The sequence below is a fragment of the Monodon monoceros genome, unplaced genomic scaffold (genome assembly GCF_005190385.1).
Source record: "Monodon monoceros isolate NGI ecotype Baffin Bay Population unplaced genomic scaffold, NGI_Narwhal_1 Super_Scaffold_5, whole genome shotgun sequence".
In the NCBI taxonomy this organism is placed as follows: Eukaryota; Metazoa; Chordata; class Mammalia; order Artiodactyla; family Monodontidae; genus Monodon; species Monodon monoceros.
The window spans coordinates 100,166,419-100,183,846 of NW_021703782.1; positions in this window are offsets into that span (position 1 = coordinate 100,166,419).

Genomic DNA, 17,428 nt, shown 5'->3' on the forward strand with positions numbered 1-17,428 from the left:
TTGGCAGTGCACCTGGTCACCCAAGAGCTCTGATGGAGATGTACAATGAGATTAATGTTGTTTTCATGCCTGCTAACACAACTTCCACTCTGCAGCCCATGGTTAAAGAGTAATTTCAACTTTTAAGTCTTGTTATTTAAGAAATACATTTCATAAGGCTGTAGCTGCCATAGATGGATATTCCTCTGATGGATCTAGAAAAGTAAATTGAAAACCTTCTTGAAAGGATTCACCGTTCCAGATGCCATTAAAAACATTCATGATTCACGGGAACCAGTCAAAATATCAACATGAACAGGAGTCTGGAAGAAGTTGATTCCAACACTCATGGATGATTTTGAGGGGTTCAAGACTTCAGTGGAGGAAGAAACTGCAGAGGTGGTGGAAATAGCAAGAGAACTGGAAGTAGAAGTGCAGCCTGAGGATGTGACTGAATTGCTGCAATCTCATGATAAAACTTTAATGGATGAGGAGTTGCTTCTTATGGATGAGCAAAGAAATTGGCTTCCTGAGATGGAATCTACTTCTGGTAATGATGTTGTGATGATGGTTGAAAGACAACAAAGGATTTAGAATATTACATAAGCTTAATTGACAGCAGCATGGTTTGAGAGAATTGGCTCCAATTTTGAAAGAAGTTCTACTGTGGGTAAAATGCTATCAAACAGCATTGCAGCCTATAGAGAAATTGTTCATCAAAGGAAAAGTCAATTGATGTGACAAATGTCACTGTTGTCTTATTTTAAGAAATTGCCACCCCAACCTTCAGCAACCATCACCTCGATCAGTCAGCAGCCATCAACACTGAGGCAAGACCCTCCACCAGCAAAAAGATTACGACTCGCTGAAGGCTCAGATGATGGTTAGCAATTTTTCTTTAGCAATAATGTATTTTTATTATTTTTTTTGCGGTATGCGGGCCTCTCACTGTTGTGGCCTCTCCCGTTGCGGAGCACAGGCTCCGGACGCGCAGGCTCAGCGGCCATGGCTCACGGGCCCAGCTGCTCCACGGCATGTGGGATCCTCCCGGACCAGGACACGAACCCGTGTCCCCTGCATCGGCAGGCGGACTCTCAACCACTGCGCCACCAGGGAAGCCCTCAATAATGTATTTTTAAATCAAGGTATGTACATTGTTTTTTTAGACATAATGCTATCGCACACTTAATAGACTACAGTATAGAGTAAACATGACTTTTCTATGCAATGGGAAAATAAAAAAATTCATGTGATTTGCTTCATTGCGATATTTGCTTTATTGCAGTGGTCTGGATCTGAACCCACAACATCTCTGAGGTGTGCCTGTACTCCCTACCCCAACATATGCACAGCTTCCACCATGATCAACATCACTCACCAGAATGGTACCTTTGTTATCAAGGATAAACCTACACTGACACATCATAATCCCCCAAAGTCCATAGATTACCTCAGTCTTCACTCTTGGTGTACATTCTGTGGGTTTGGACAAATGTATAATGACATGTATCCATCATTATTATATCATCCAGAGTATTTTCACTGCCCTAAACATCCTCTGGGCTCCACCTATTCATCCCTCCCTCCCAGACCCTGACAACCACTGATCTTTTTCTTGTCTCCATAGTTTTGCCTTTTTCCAGAATGCAAAGTAGTTGAAATTATACAATATGTAGTCTTTTCTCATCTTTCATTTTCCTATAATTTTATATAAAGTGTTTTGATATTGGTTATGTTTATCATTTAGTGACTAGGTTGCAGTTTTTTCCTTTTTATGCATTTTAATAATTTTTATTACTTTTTCAATAGGTAATGCATCTTTGTGGCTCAAAAACTAAAACAACATAAAGAGTATATATTGAAAATTCTCCCTCCTGTCTCTGTCTGCCTTGTTCTTCCTTGCCCCACCCCCATTAGTAACTGGTTTTATTATTTTTCTTGTGTGTATTTTTTGGGGTTTCTTTATGTAAGTACAAACACATTCTTATTCTTCTCCTTCTTACACAAAAGATAACATACTATTTAAACTGTTCTGTGCTCTGCTTTCTTCACTGAATAATATGCATTGGTATATTTACAGCTCTGTGGTTGTCCCAATGTTTGTTTAACCAGTTCCCTATAGGAAATGGGGTTTGTTTCTCCTTTTTGGCATTGCAAACAACACTGCAATAAATAACCTACTACAAACCTCATTTTGTGGGACTTCCCTGGTGGCGCAGTGGTTAAGAATCCGCCTGCCAACTCCGGGGACACGGGTTCGAGCCCTGGTCCAGGAAGATCCCACATGCTGTGGAGCAACTAAGCCCGTCCGCCACAACTACTGAGCCTGCGCTCTAGAGCCCGTGAGCCACAACTACTGAGCCCGCGTGCCACAACTACTGAAGTCCACCCGCCTAGAGTCCGTGCTCTGCAACAAGAGAAGCCAACGCAATGAGAAGCCCACACACTGCAATGAAGACCCAATGCAGCCAAAAGTAAATAAATTTATAAAAAACAACAACAACTACAAACAACAACAACAAAAAAAACCCCCTAATTTTGTAAGTGGGTAGGTATATTTGTACCTAATACAGGTAGGTATTGCAGAATATTGACTTAGTATTACGGTGGATCTGGAGTGGGATTAGCTGTCAGGGACAGGGACAACCAGAAAAATAGCACCCACTTCTAGTATTTACAACAGAGAAAATGTAATGCAGGGAAGTGGTTACCAGGTGATAGAAGAGCTGAGAGCCTAACTGAGAAAGTTAAGCAGAAGAGCCACAGCTTGTAGCATGGAGAGACATAAATGAAAAACTGTGTTACTGAATCCCAGAGCTGCGTGTCATCTGTTGAAGACCAGGACCTCTAAGGATCTGTCTAGTGGGAGCTGGGTCCACTAAGGAGGTGCAGTCCCTGCCAAAGAAGTGCCTGTGTTAGAAGAGAGAGGAGAGAAATGTGCTGGCATATTCCTTCCCTCCCTGTCTTCCAGTCTTTCAGAAATCAGCTCATAGTGAGTTTGGGTATCACAGTTAACAGAGGTCAGCCCCCTGCAGTCCAGAGCAGTGCAGCAGAAGGGCAAAGAATGGATTTGAGGACAAGCAGGTTCAGAATCTAAATAGCCAGCTCTTTTGCTACTTAGCATTTAAGTTCACCCTTCTGCCCATGTTTAATACCTTCATACTTCTGCCTGTCATACAATGACACTCTCCCTTTCTCCCCAGACGAGAAGAGAGACTCAAAGTCCCATTAGTCATTGTCTCCTTCTCATGTTCAGGATCTACTGGTGAGCCTCACTCCTCTCCAGCAGCTCCAGATGTGACTTTTTGTGACCTGGTGACCTATGAACTAGATTGTAAATTAAGTTCCACCAACACTCCATACAAAACTGCAGGAGAAGGGGAAGGGGGAAAAGTAGAAATCATTGGTTAGTAGGTACATAACAAAAATATGCATTAGTGCTATCATCCTTGTATAAAGTCACAAGGTCATAGTTGATATTTATCACTTCCCTCTTTTACTTCTTATTCCATATTTCCTTTGTTTTTAGCTAGCACTTCAGGTGGTTGTGCTCTTTACTTGGCAGGTGACTGTATCAGTCAGGATATAGTCACAACAACAGAAAACACACTTGGCATTTCAACAGAGAGAATTTAATACAAGGAATTAGTTAAGCAGTTTTGGAGAATTGAAAAGGCAAAAAAGGGGCTACTGAGCTAACCCAGAGATAGGAACTGTATGATGAAGCTGTCACTCCTGGGGTTGGGGGGACAAAAGGAAGCTTGAAAGAGAGGATCCTGAGACCTCCGAGGTGGTCTGAATAGCTGACTGCTGCTGACATCTTTGATTAGACACGTGAGGCTGGTTCTAGGAGTCCCCCCCCAAGCTGAATACTGTAATTGATAACCACTTGTCAGGAAAGGAGTGCATCCTTTCTCCCTCCTCTTCCTTGCAGGAAGTCAAGTGGCAAAGTAGAAATATAGTTCTCATAGTCCCAACCTAGCATCACAAAGCAGAGTATAAAAGTGTGGGTTTGAACTGAGAGACAATGGTGTAATAACTGGGACAGCTCATCACTTTACCTATTCAATATCCATACACAACTTTCTACATGTATTTCAACTTCCTGTACAGCAATAACAAATTTCAACTTTTCTTTAACAAGACACAGCTGTCCTTTGTAGAAATAGGCACTCTCACCTTTTCCACAAAAAGAAAAGGTCGCAAATGTCATTTTATTGATCTTTGAATGATGTCAATTACTCCTCAAGTTCAGTTAGAGTCCCTCTTGAATATCCTGTACACTAAAGATGAAACTGTAAAGTTAACCACTGCCATTAATTCTTACATTGAGAAGGAAGAAAAAATTAGTTTGTATATACACAAATACCTAAACACACACATATACAGACATACAGTGAGCAAAAAAGAAACTAACGTTTAGATATTAATCCTTTCTTCTCTCTGGTCATGAGCTTGTAGTTGATACTTGTAACTTCCTTCTTTCCCTACTCATTCTATATTTCCTTTACTCTGAGCCAGCACCTGTACCAGGCGGTGTGATCCAAAGCTTCATTCCTGAAGGCTCTGGATCTTCAGTGGTCCTGTCTTGTCTTGGTTACTGTAGTTTCCCACTAACTTTTGCAGTGAGAATATAAAGGAGAAATTGAATATAGGTGACAAAAGGGAGATAGAATTGACCGATGTGGTGACTGATGACGTGGGTGGGAGGAGAGAACAAAATATATGCATTAAAAATTTTACACAGATGTGACACAGTTCTGGTTTGAGTTTGAGTGGAGTGAGATCTGGGATTAATGTAGGGTTATCAACTGCCCTGGTTTGCCCCAGAGTCAGGGATTTCCTAGAACGTGAAACTTCCTGCATTAAAACAGGGAAAGTCCCTGGAAAACCGGAATGAGTTGGTCACCACAACCTAGTATGAACTGGCAAAGACTGATTAGTGACAGTAGCTTCTTGGCATGAGCACTGAGTCACCTTCTGGGATAACCAGTCTTTAGGGAGTGAGTAGTCAAGATGTGCTAAAGTTGTCCCAGTAAGAGAGCCTTTAACTGGTGCAGGGAAATGGTGATTCTTAAGACTCCATGGTAGCTGTCATTCAGATCCATCCCCAACCCTTGGAACCCATGGACCCAATGTGAGTTCTGGGGAGAGAGGAGGTTGGGGGTAAAAATCTGTGACACCTACCCCCACAACAGAGTGTGACCCAGAGGGGACAGATTCTTTCTCACCACAGACCACCCACAGCTCTGGAAATTTGAAGGCTCTAGTGCATTAATGACTTCAGTTGCAGGTGGGTTGGGAGGTTACAAGGGTTGGGGAGGAGGAACTTGGTAACATGGGCTGGCACATGGAAGCACTGAAATCCTCAACAGGGCAGAATAACATTTATGCCGGTGGGGTATAAATCAGTGAAATTTGAGTTATTACAGCAAAACATAACATCTGCAGGCTGGGGTGTGGGGAGGCCAGAGGAAACTTGGCAACACTTAGGCTTTTCTTGAAGCAATTCCAGTCCAGAGGAAAGGATTAGGTTACTTTCTTTGTAATATTGTGCCATCTAGTGTTAATTTTCATGTACTCCTTTGTCCTAGTTAGATGCTTAAAAAGAAGCAAATGAATTAAGAGAGTTTCCAAAGTCATCAGTCATGTTTATTTCATGTCCATCAGTTCTTTTGTTTATTTGACAAATACTGATTGAATACTTTCTATATGCCAGTTACTTTTCTAGGCATTGAGATTAGAGCTGTGAACAAAATGGACAAAAACCCTGAACTCATGGAAGCTTACATTTTTGTGGGGAGAAAGACAATAAATAAGATAAATAAGTAAATACAATATATAGTATGCTATATAGTTATAAATGGTAAAGAGAAAAAATAAGGAAGGAAGAATTAAGTTTAAAATTTTGGAGCGAGGGGACTCTGTAATTTTAGACCAAGTGACCAGGGAGGCCTGACTGAGAAGATGACATGTGAGTAAAAAACAGAGATAGTGAGGGAGTATTCCAGGCAGAGGGAATGGTGCAAAGGCCCTGAGGTAGAAGCATGTCTGGTGAGTTCAAGGAACAGTGGGGAGGAGTAGACTGAACTAGGGGGACAGTATTAGGAGATGAGGGCCTTCGGGATCACAGCAAGGACGATCACATTTATTCTGAATAAGATGGGAAATCAAAGCTTTGAGCAGGGGCATGGTCTTATGTACAATTTAATATTATCGCCCTGGCTGCTGTGTTGAGAACAGACTGAAAGGAGGCAAGGGCAGAGGAGAGTGATCAAGGTGACGGAGTAGAAAGACCCTGAGCTCACCTCCTCTCACTAACACACCAAAATCACAACCATCTGTAGAATAACCATGGTTGAAAAAGTCTGAAACCTGCCAGAAAAGGTTTTCTACAACTAAAGACATAAAAGAAGGAACCACAATGAGACCAGTAGGAGGAACGGATATGTGATATAATAAAATTTCATACCCCACAGGTGGGCAACCCACAAACTGGAGAAAAATTATATTACAGAGGTTCTCCTGTGGGAGAACCATGTCAGGGCCCCCAGCCTGAGAGTCCAGCACTGGGACGGGGAGCCATCAGAGCATTTGGTGTGAAGGCCTGTGTGCCTTGATTGCAAAAGCTCCACAAGACTGGGGAAATAGAGACTTTACTCTTAAAGGGAGCACACAAAATCTCACATGCACCAGGACCAAGGGCAAAAGCAGTAATTTCATAGAAGCCTGGGCCAGATCTACCTTCTGGTCTTGGAGGGTATCCTGCAGAGGTAGGGTGCAGTTGTGGCTCACCCTGGGAGCATAGACAATGGAGGTGGATGTATCAGGGAGCATTCATCTGCATGAACTCTCCTGAAGGCTGACATCTTGTTTGGGTCATAGCACCAAGACTTGGCCCAACCCAGTAGCCTGTAGGCTCTGGTGCTGGGACACCTTGGGCCAAACAACTAACTGGGTGGGGACACATTCCCCACCCCTAAGCAGACAAGCTGCCTAAAGACTTCCTGAGCTCACAGCTGCGTCTAGACATGCCCCTAGAATGGCCCTGCCCACCAGAGGGCCAACACCCAGCTCTACCCACCAGGGGGTAGGCACTGACCCTTCCTGCCAGGAAGCCTGCACAAACCTCTAGACCAGCCTCACCCACCAGGGGGCAGACACCAGAAGCAAGAAAATTACAGTCTGGCAGCCTGCAGACCAAATCCAAATGCAGGCCAGACACTACTCTGGGACCAGTTGGCCCCTGGCCCTTAGGTGATGAGAGGGGAGTGCACTCCTGGGATGCATAGGACATCTCCTTCAGAGGGCCACTTCTCCAAGGTTGAGAAACCTAACTAACCTACCACATACATAAAAATACAAGTAGCAATTTAGACACAGTGAGGCAACAGAGGAATATGTTTCAGATGAAGGAACAAGATAAAACCCTAGAAGAAGAACTAAGTGACATGGGGATAGGCAATCTATCTGAGAAAGCGTTCAGAGTAATGATTGTAAAGATGATCAAGGAACTCAGGAGGAGAATGGAGGCACAGAGTAAGAAATTAGAAGTTTTTAACAAAGAATTAGAAAAAATAAAGAACAAAAAACAGAATTCAAGAATACAATAACTGAAATGAAAAATATGCTAGAAAGAATCAGTAGTAGACTAAATGAGACAGAAGAACGTATCAGTGAGCTGGAAGACAGAGGAGTGGAAATCACTGTTGCTGAACAGAAAAAAGAAAAAGGAATGAAAAGAAATGAAGACAGTTTAAGAGACCTATGTGACAACATCAAGCATGCTAATATTCACATCATAGGGATCCCAGAAGGAGGAGAGAGAGAGAAAGGGCCTGAGAAAATATTTGAAGAGATAATAGCCGAAAACTTCCCTAACCCGGGAAAGGAAACAGTCACCCAATCCAGGAAGTGCAGAGAATCCCATACAGGATTAACTCACAGAGGCACACACTGAGACTCATTGTAATCAAAGTGACAAAAATTAAAGATAAAGAGAGAATATTAAAAGCAACAAGGGAAAATCAACAAACAATATACAAGAGAACTCCCATAAGGCTATCAGCTGATTTTTCAGCAGAAACTCTGCAGACCAGAAGGTAGTGGCACAATATACTTAAAGTGATAAAAGAGGAAAACCTACAACCAAGAATACTTTACCCAGCAAGGCTCTCATTCAGATTTTTTTTTTTTTTTAATAAATTTCTTTCTTTCTTTCTTTAATTTTGGCTGTGTTAGGTCTTCGGTGCTGTGCGCGGGCTTTCTCTAGTTGCGGTGAGTGGGGGCTACTCTTTGTGGCAGTGCGCAGGCCTCTCATTGTCGTGGCCTCTCTTGTTGTGGAGCACAGGCTCTAGGTGTGCAGGCCTCAGTAGTTGTGGCATGCGGGCTCAGTAGTTGTGGCTTGCAGGCTCTAGAGCTCAGGCTCAGTAGTTGTGGTCCACAGGCCCAGTTTCTCCGCAGCATGTGGGATCTTCCTGGGCCAGAGCTCGAACCCGTGCCCCCTACATTGGTAGGCAGATTCTTAACCACTGCGCCACCAGGGAAGCCCTCTCATTCAGATTTGATGGAGCAATCAAAAGCTTTACAGACAAGCAAAAACTAAAAGAATTCAGCACCACCAAACCAGCTTTACAACAAATGCTAAAGGAACCTCTCTAGGCAGAAAAGAAAAGGCCACAACTAGAAACAAAATTACGAAATGGAAAAGCTCATGGGTAAAGGCAAACATACAATAAAGGTAGGAAATCACCCACACACAAAGCTAGTAGAGAGGTTACTAGACAAAAGTAGTAAAATCGTCTGTATCCATCTGCAGTTAAGGGATATACAAAACAAGTAGATGTAAAATATAATATCAAAAACAGTAATCAGGGGAAGAGAGGACAAATGCAGGGTATCTAAAATGTATTTGAAATTAAGAGATCAGCAACTTAAAACAAGTGCACACGCACACACACACGTGTGTGTGTGTATATATATATATACATAAATACATACATATATACAGGCTGCTATACAAAAACCTCATGGTAATGGCAAAACAAAAATCTACAATAGTTATACACACAAAAAAGAAAAATGAATTCAAACAACACTAAAGATAGTCATCAAATCACAAGAGGAGAGAACAAAAGAAAGACCTACAAAAACAAATCCAAAACAATTAACAAAGTTATAATAGGAACATACATATCAATAATTACCTTAAATACAAATGAACTAAATGCTCCAACCAAAAGACATAGACTGGCTGAATGGATACAAAAACAGGACCCATATATATGCTACCTACAAGAGAATCACTTCAGATCTAGAGACAAATACAGACTGAAAGTGAGGAGATGGAAAAAGGTATTCCACACAAATGGAAATCAAAAGAAAGCTGGAGTAAGTAATACTTATATCAGACAAAGGAGACTTTAAAGTAAAGACTGTCACAAGAGACAAAGAACGACGCTACATAAAGATCAAAGGATCAATCCAAGAAGAAGATATAACAATTGTAAATATATATATGCACCCAACATAGGAACACCTCAATATATAAGGCAAATGTTAACAGACGTAAAAGGAGAAACTGGGGACTTCCTCGGTATTCCAGTGGCTAGGACTCTGCACTCCCAATGCAGGGGGCCTGGGTTTGATCCCTGCTCAGGGAACTAGATCCCATATGCTGCAACTAAGAGTTTGCACACTGCAACTAAAGATCCTGCAGGCCACTGCGAAGATCCTGCGTGGTTCAACTAAGATCCAGTGCAGCCAAATAAGTATTAAAAAAAAAAAAAGGAGAAATTGACAGTAACCCAATAATAGTGGGGGACTTTAACACCCCACTTACATCAATAGACAGATCATCCAGACAGAAAATCAATAAGGAAACACAGACCTTAAATGACACATAAGACCAGATGGGCTTAATTGATATTTATAGAGCATTTCACCTGAAAGCAGCAGAATACACATTCTTTTCAAGTGCGCATGGAACATTCTCCAGGATAGATCACATGCTGGGCCATAAACAAAGCCTCAATAAATTTAGGAAAACTGAAATCATATCAAGCATCTTTTCCAACCACAATGCTATGAGGCTAGAAATCAACCACACACACACACACAAAAAAAAACTACAAAAAACACAAACACATGGAGACTAAACAATATGCTACTAAACAACCAATGGATCACTGAGGAAATCAAAGAGTAAATAAAAAAATACCTAGAGACAATTGAAAATGAAAACACGATGATCCAAAACCTATGGGATGCAGCAAAAGGAGTTCTAAGAGGGAAGTTTATAGCGATACAAGTTTACCTCAGGAAACAAGAAAACTCTCAAATAAGCAACCTAACCTTATGCCTAAAGCCACTAGAGAAAGAACAAACAAACCCCAAATTTAGTAGAAGGAAAGAAATCATAAAGATCAGAGCAGAAATAAATAGAGACTAAAAAGCAATAGAAAAGATCAATGAAACTAAAAGCTGGTTCTTTGAAAAGATAGACAAGATTGATAAACTTTTAACCAGATTCATCAAGAAAAAAGGATAGGGCTTCCCTGGTGGCACAGTGGTTAAGAATCTACCTGCCAATGCAGGGAACACGGGTTTGAGCCCTGGTCCAGGACAATCCCACATGTCGCGGAGCAGCTAAGCCCATGTGCCACTACTACTGAGCCTGCGCTCTAGAGCCTGCGAGCCACAACTACTGAAGCCCACGTGCCTAGAGCCCAAGCTCCACAACAAGAGAAGCCACTACAATGAGAAGCCTGCGCACCACAGTGAAGAGTAGACCCCGCTCGTGCCGCGACTAGAGAAAGCCACGCACAGCAACAAAGACCTAATGCAGCCAAAAAAAAATAATAAATAAATAAATTTATTTTTTTAAAAAAGAAAAAGAAAAAAGGATAGAGGGTCCAAATCAATAAAATCAGATATGAAAAAGAAGAATTTACAGCTGACGGCACAGAAATACAAAGGATCATAAGAGACTACTACAAGCAACTATATGCCAATAAAATAGACAACCTAGAAGAAATGATAAAATTCTTAGAATGGTATAATCTCCCAAGACTGAACCAGGAAGCAATAGAAAATATGAACAGACCAATTACCAGTACTGAAATTGAATCAGTAATTTAAAAACTCCCAATAAGCAAAAGTCCAGGACCAGATGGCTTCACAGGTGAATTCTACTAACATTTAGAGAATAGTTAACACCTAACCTTCTGAAACTATTCCAAAAAATTGCAGAGGAAGGAACACTTTTGAATTCATTCTATGAGGTCATCATCACCCTGATACCAAAACCAGACAAAGTATCACAGAAAAAGAAATTGCATGCCAATGAAATGATGAACGTAGATGCAGAAATCCTTAACAAAATACTAGTAAACTGAATGCAACAATACATTAAAAGGATCATACACTATGATCAAGTGGGATTTATCCCAGGGATGCAAGGATTTTTCAATATCCGCCAATCAGTCAATTTGATACACCACATTAACAAATTGAAGAATAAAAACCATGCGATCATCTCAATCGATGCAGGAAAAGCTTTTGATACAATTCAACATCCATTTATGATAAAAACTCTTTAGGAAGTAGGCATAGAGGGAACATATCTCAACATAATAGAGGCCATATATGACAAACTCAGGGCTAACATCATACTCAATGGTGAAAAGCTAAAGCATTTCCTCTAAGATCAGGAACAAGGCAAGGGTGTCCACTCTCACCACTTTTATTCAACATAGTTTTGGAAGTCTTGGCCACAGTAATCAGAGAAGAAAAAGAAATAAAAGGAATCCAAGTTGGAAAAGAAGACGTAAGATGGTCACTGTTTGCAAATGACATGATACCATACATAGAAAATCCTAGAGACACTACCAGAAAACTACGAGAGCTCATCGATGAATGTGGTAGAGTTTCTGGATACAAAATTAATATACAGAAATCTGTTGCATTTATAGACACTAACAGAAAGAGAAATCAGAAACGGGATTTAAGGAAACAATCCTGTTTACCATCACATCAAAAAGAATAAAATGCCTAGGAATAAACCTATCTAAGGAGACAAAAGACCTGTATTCTGAAAACTATAAGATGCTGATGAAAGAAATTAAAGATGATACAAATAGATGGAGAGATATACCATGTTCTTGGATTGGAAGAATCAACATTGTGAAAATGACTCTACTACCCAAAGCAATCTATAGATTCAATGCAATCCCTATCAAACTACCACTGGCATTTTTCACAGAACTAGAACAAAAAATTTCGCAATTTGTATGGAAACACAAAACACTCCAAATAGCTAAAACAATCTTGAGAAAGAAGAACGGAGCTCAGGAATCACACTCCCTGACTTCAGGCTATAGTACAAAGCTACAGTTATCGAAACTGGTTTTGTGCCAGTGTGTATGGTACTGGCACAAAACCAGACATAGCGATCAATGGAAAAGGATAGAAAGCACAGAAATAAAACCACACACTTACGGTCAATTAATCTATGACAAAGGCGGCAAGAATATACAATGGAGAAAAGACAGTCTCTTCAATAAGTGGTGCTGGGAAAACTTGACAGCTACATATAAAAGAATGAAATTAGATGATTCTCTAACACCATATACAAAAATAAACTCAAAATGGATTAAAGACCTAAAGTAAGACTGGATACTATAAAACTCCTAGAGGAAAACATAGGCAGAATACTCTTTGACACAAATTGCAGCAATATATTTTTGGTTCCATCTCCTAGAGTAATGGAAATAAAAATAAACAAATGGGACCTAGTTAAACTTAAAAGTTTTTGCACAGCAAAGGAAACCATAAACGATGAAAAAACAACCTAAAGACTGGGAGAAAATTTTTACAAATGATGCTACAAACAAGGGATTAATTTCCAAAATATACAAACAGCTCGTACAGCTTAATATAAAAAGAAACCAAACAACCCAATCAAAAAAAGGGCAGAAGACCTAAATAGACGTTTCTCCAAAGAAGACATACAGATGGGCAACAGGCACATGAAAAGATGCTCAATATCGCTAATTATTAGAGAAATGCAAACCAAAACTACAATGAGTTATCAACTTATACCAGTCAGAATGGCCATCATTAAAAAATCTACAAATAATAAATGCTGGAGAGGATGTGGAGAAAAAGGAACCCTCCTACACTGTTGATGGGAATGTAAATTACTGCAGCCACTATGGAGAACTGTATGGAGGTTCCTTAAAAAACTAAAAATAGAGTTACCATATGATTCTGCAATCCTACTCCTGGGCATATATAGGGAGAAAACTCTAGTTCGAAAAGATACATGCACCCCAAAGTTCATAGCAGCACTATTTACAATAGCCAAGACGTGGGAGCACACATTTAGATTTTTGATCAATTTTGAGTTAATTTTTGTAAATGGCCTAGAGTTATTTTTGTGAAAAGATTTTTTCCCCTCTGACTCAGTTTCTTTAAGATATTCTAATTTTCTATTTCTTCTTTAATATTTTTATTTAAAAACTTTAAAAGGTAAAGCAGGGCTTCCCTGGTGGCGCAGTGGTTGAGAGTCCACCTGCCAGTGCAGGGAACACGGGTTCGTGCCCCGGTCCGGGAGGATCCCACATGCCGCGGAGCGGCTGGGCGCGTGAGCCATGGCCGCTGAGCCTGCGCGTCCGGAGCCTGTGCTCCGCAACGGGAGAGGCAACAACAGTGAGAGTCCCGCGTACCGCAAAAAAAAAAAAAAAAAAGTTAAAGCAAAAATTAACCACATTAAGCTCTAATGCTTTGTTTAAGGTACTAAGTGAAAAGTTTCAAACGATAAGAGATAGACATCACTTAGTAGAGTTTTTCAATAGTCATTTTTATTATGAAATATTTCAGACATAGAAATGTAAAGACTATTATGATGAACATGTACCAACAATGAAGCTTAAGAAACAAAACATTTCACATCTAGATGAAACATACCGTGTATCCCTTTCTAATTGCATTTCCTTCCTATCACAAAGGTAACCACAATCACAAATTTGCTGATCATTCTTGCAATTTGTATCCTTATATTTTTACCTATATGTGTATATCCCTAAATAGTATGTAGTGTTACATTGCATTTTATAAAGTAATATATAAATGATAGGATATGGTATGTGTCCTTCTACCGATAGAAATGTTTCTGCTGAAGTTTTCTATTTTTTCATGTTTTGAGATAAGTTGGAATTGCTTGTTAAAGCTTTTTTTTTTTTCAGCAAAATCAAGAGTTGGATTTTTATTTATTTATTTAAATTAATTTTTTATTGGAGTATAGTTGATTTACAATGTTGTGTTAGTTTCTGCTGTACAGCAAAGTGAATCAGTTATACATATACATATATCCACTCTTTTTTAGATTCTTTTCCTATATAGGTCATTACAGAGTATTGAGTAGAGTTCCCTGTGCTATATAGTAGGTTCTTATGAGTTATCTATTTTATATATAGTAATGTATATATGTCAATACCAATCTTCCAAATTATCCCTTGCCCCTGAAGCATTTTTTATGATAGCTGCTCTAAAATCCTTGTCAGATAATTCTAACATTTGGTTATCTCTATATTGATATCAGTTGATTGCCTTTTCTCATTCAGGTTGTGACTTTTCTGGTTCTTGGTATGACGAGTGATTTTTTGTATCTGAACATTTTGAGAATTAAGTTATGAGACCCTGAATCCTATTTAAGTCTTTTCTTTCAGCAGGCAGTCACCCTGTTTATGTTTAGTGCATAGTCCCTTGCTTACTTTTTTCAGCTGTGACAATATAGGTTTCAGAGCCTATACAGCGATTTTCTGGTCCGCTTCTTTCCCCTGGCACCACCGGGGCTCCTGTTTGATCCTGCAGATGCTGCCTGCAGGGGCCGAGTGTGGTTTCCCAGGCAGATCCTGCTAGGGGGAGCATGGGAGATGCTGGGCCATGGGGTAGTGAATGTTTCCCTGAGCCTGTTCTCAAGGCTACCACCCAATGCCTGCCTAATCACTGATGGTGTTGCCTCAGGGGTGTGGAAGGCGCTTTTCTGGGGTCCCCAATGCTGCTAGGTGGTGGATGGAGGAAGCTGAGTCTGTGGGGGACAGAGTTTCCCAGGAACTTCTCTTTATCTTCTGTCTCTATCTTCTTCTCTCTAGCTTCTCTCTATCTTACCTTGTGCCAACAGGCTTCTTATTCCATCTGTGCCAGTGCCACTGAGGGAGGGAAACATCTGCCTGGGCCTCCTTCTGCCTCTGGTGGTAGTGCTGGGAGTCCTTTGCCACTGAATGGAGGCCAGGAGATTTTGGATATAGGTCTCCCTCTGCTGCTGAGTGGAGGGCCAGGAGACACTGGGCCTATTGATACTTCTGGTAGAGTCAGCTGCCTACTCTTGCAGGTGCTGCTGGTGCAGGCAGAGCAGGCCAGCCAGGTACAGAGTGAAGATGGGGTTCCCCACCAGGTCTCAGCTGTGCTGCCTCTTTTCTGGGTCTTCAGCCAGAGAGAGCTGGCTTTTCCTAGAACTTTTAAAAATCTACACCTTTTGGTGGTTTGAGTTGTGGGCCTTCTTCAGTGCCCAGTCTGGGATATATGGGAGACAAAAAGAAATCTCAGGGACTCACCATCATGTTGTTCCTCAAGTCCTAAGGTCCCTAGCCAGCCTGCTTCCTCTTTCCACTTTTCCGAGTCCTTTTATGGTTGTCTGTAATTATTTCCAGGATTTTATTTTATTTTGAGGGAAGTAAAAGGGAAAGTGCGTCTTTGTCATCTTGTGTAGGACCAGAAGTTGCAAAGAAAGTAGGCTATTTTATTTTATAGTTCATTTCCTAACATTTTATTATAAACAGCAAGAAGGAAGCTTAGAAATCTCCTTATCTACAAAACCAAGCTCATTAGGTACATGTTCCGTTTTCCACATATCTGAAGGGGGCAATGTTGTCATGCTTTCTGTCACTACATAACAAAGATCCCCCTTCCTACACTTTCCAATAATATCTTCCTCACTTCCTTTTGAGCTCTCACCGACAGCACCCTCAAAGTTCAGATTTCTACTAACAGTCCATTCAAAAAAATTTAGGCTCACTCTATCATGAGCTGGAAAATCTTTCCAGGTTCCATCTACTGCCCAGTTCCAAAACCGCTCCCACAATTTTAGTATTTTTCATGGCATCACACCACTTTCAGGTATGGTATCTGTATTAGTTATCTATTGCTGTGTAACAAATTACCCCAAAACTTAATGTCTTAAAGCAGCACATCTTTATTATCTCACAGTTTCTGTGGTTCAAGAATCTGGGCATGGGACTTCCCTGGTGGCGCAGTGGTTAAGCATCCGCCTGCCAATGCAGGGGACACGGGTTCCAGCCCTGGTTCAGGAAGATCCCACATGCCGTGGAGCAACTAAGCCCGTGTGCCACTACTGAGCCTGCGTGCCTGGAGCCTGTGCTCTGCAACAAGAGAAGCCACCGCAATGAGAAGCCCTCGGCAACTAGAGAAAGCCCGTGCACAGCCACGGAAGACGCAACGCAGCCAATAAATAAATAAATTAATCTATTTTAAAAAAAAACAACAATCTGGGCATGGTTTAGCTGGACCTTCTACTTCTGGGTCTCTCACAAGGCTGCAATCAAGGTGTTGGCTGGAGATAAGGTCTCATGTGAAGACTCAACTGGGGAAAGATCTGCTTCTAAACTCACTTACATGGTTGTTGGCAGAATTCAGTTCCTTGAGGGTTGTTGGACTGAAGGCCTCAGTTCCTTTCTAGCTGTTGGCTGATGACTGCCCTCAGTTCCTTGCTATGAGGGCCTCTCCAACATTTCAACTTGCTTCATCAAAGACAGCAAGAAAGAGAGTCTGCTAGTAAGATGGAAATCACAATCATATGTAACCTAATCATGAAAGGGACATCCCAACATCTTTGTTATATTCTATAGATTGGAAGGAAGTCACTACATTCAGCTCACAATGCAGCTGGACAGGTGGGGGGGACTACACAAGGACATGAATACCAGGGTATGGGGATCATCGGGGACCATCATAAGGTCTTCCTGCCACAGTCATCATCAATATTCCTTAATTTTAGTGTTTTCAATAGCCAATAATCCTTATCTTTTATAGACTACTTACTAAGACTCAGTTTTTCTCCCAAAAAAGAGGATTAAAATAATAACCTATTTTGACTTTAGAACCTCTAGCTCTTGTAACTATGCTGTAATACCTCACTAGTTTACGGAAACATAGTGGATGTGACTACATAAAGGTTCTTATGAAGATGATTGCTCCCTTTCCTGAACCACATGCGTTTTAGCCGTGTCTTCCTTATGAGCTTTTGGCACTTTTAAACTCGTAAAAGAGATATTTATGATTAGTTTTATCTCCCTTGCTAGACTGTAGGCTGCTTGAGGGCACATGATATATTTTTGAAACATTTTTTCTATCCCTGACTGCATCTCAT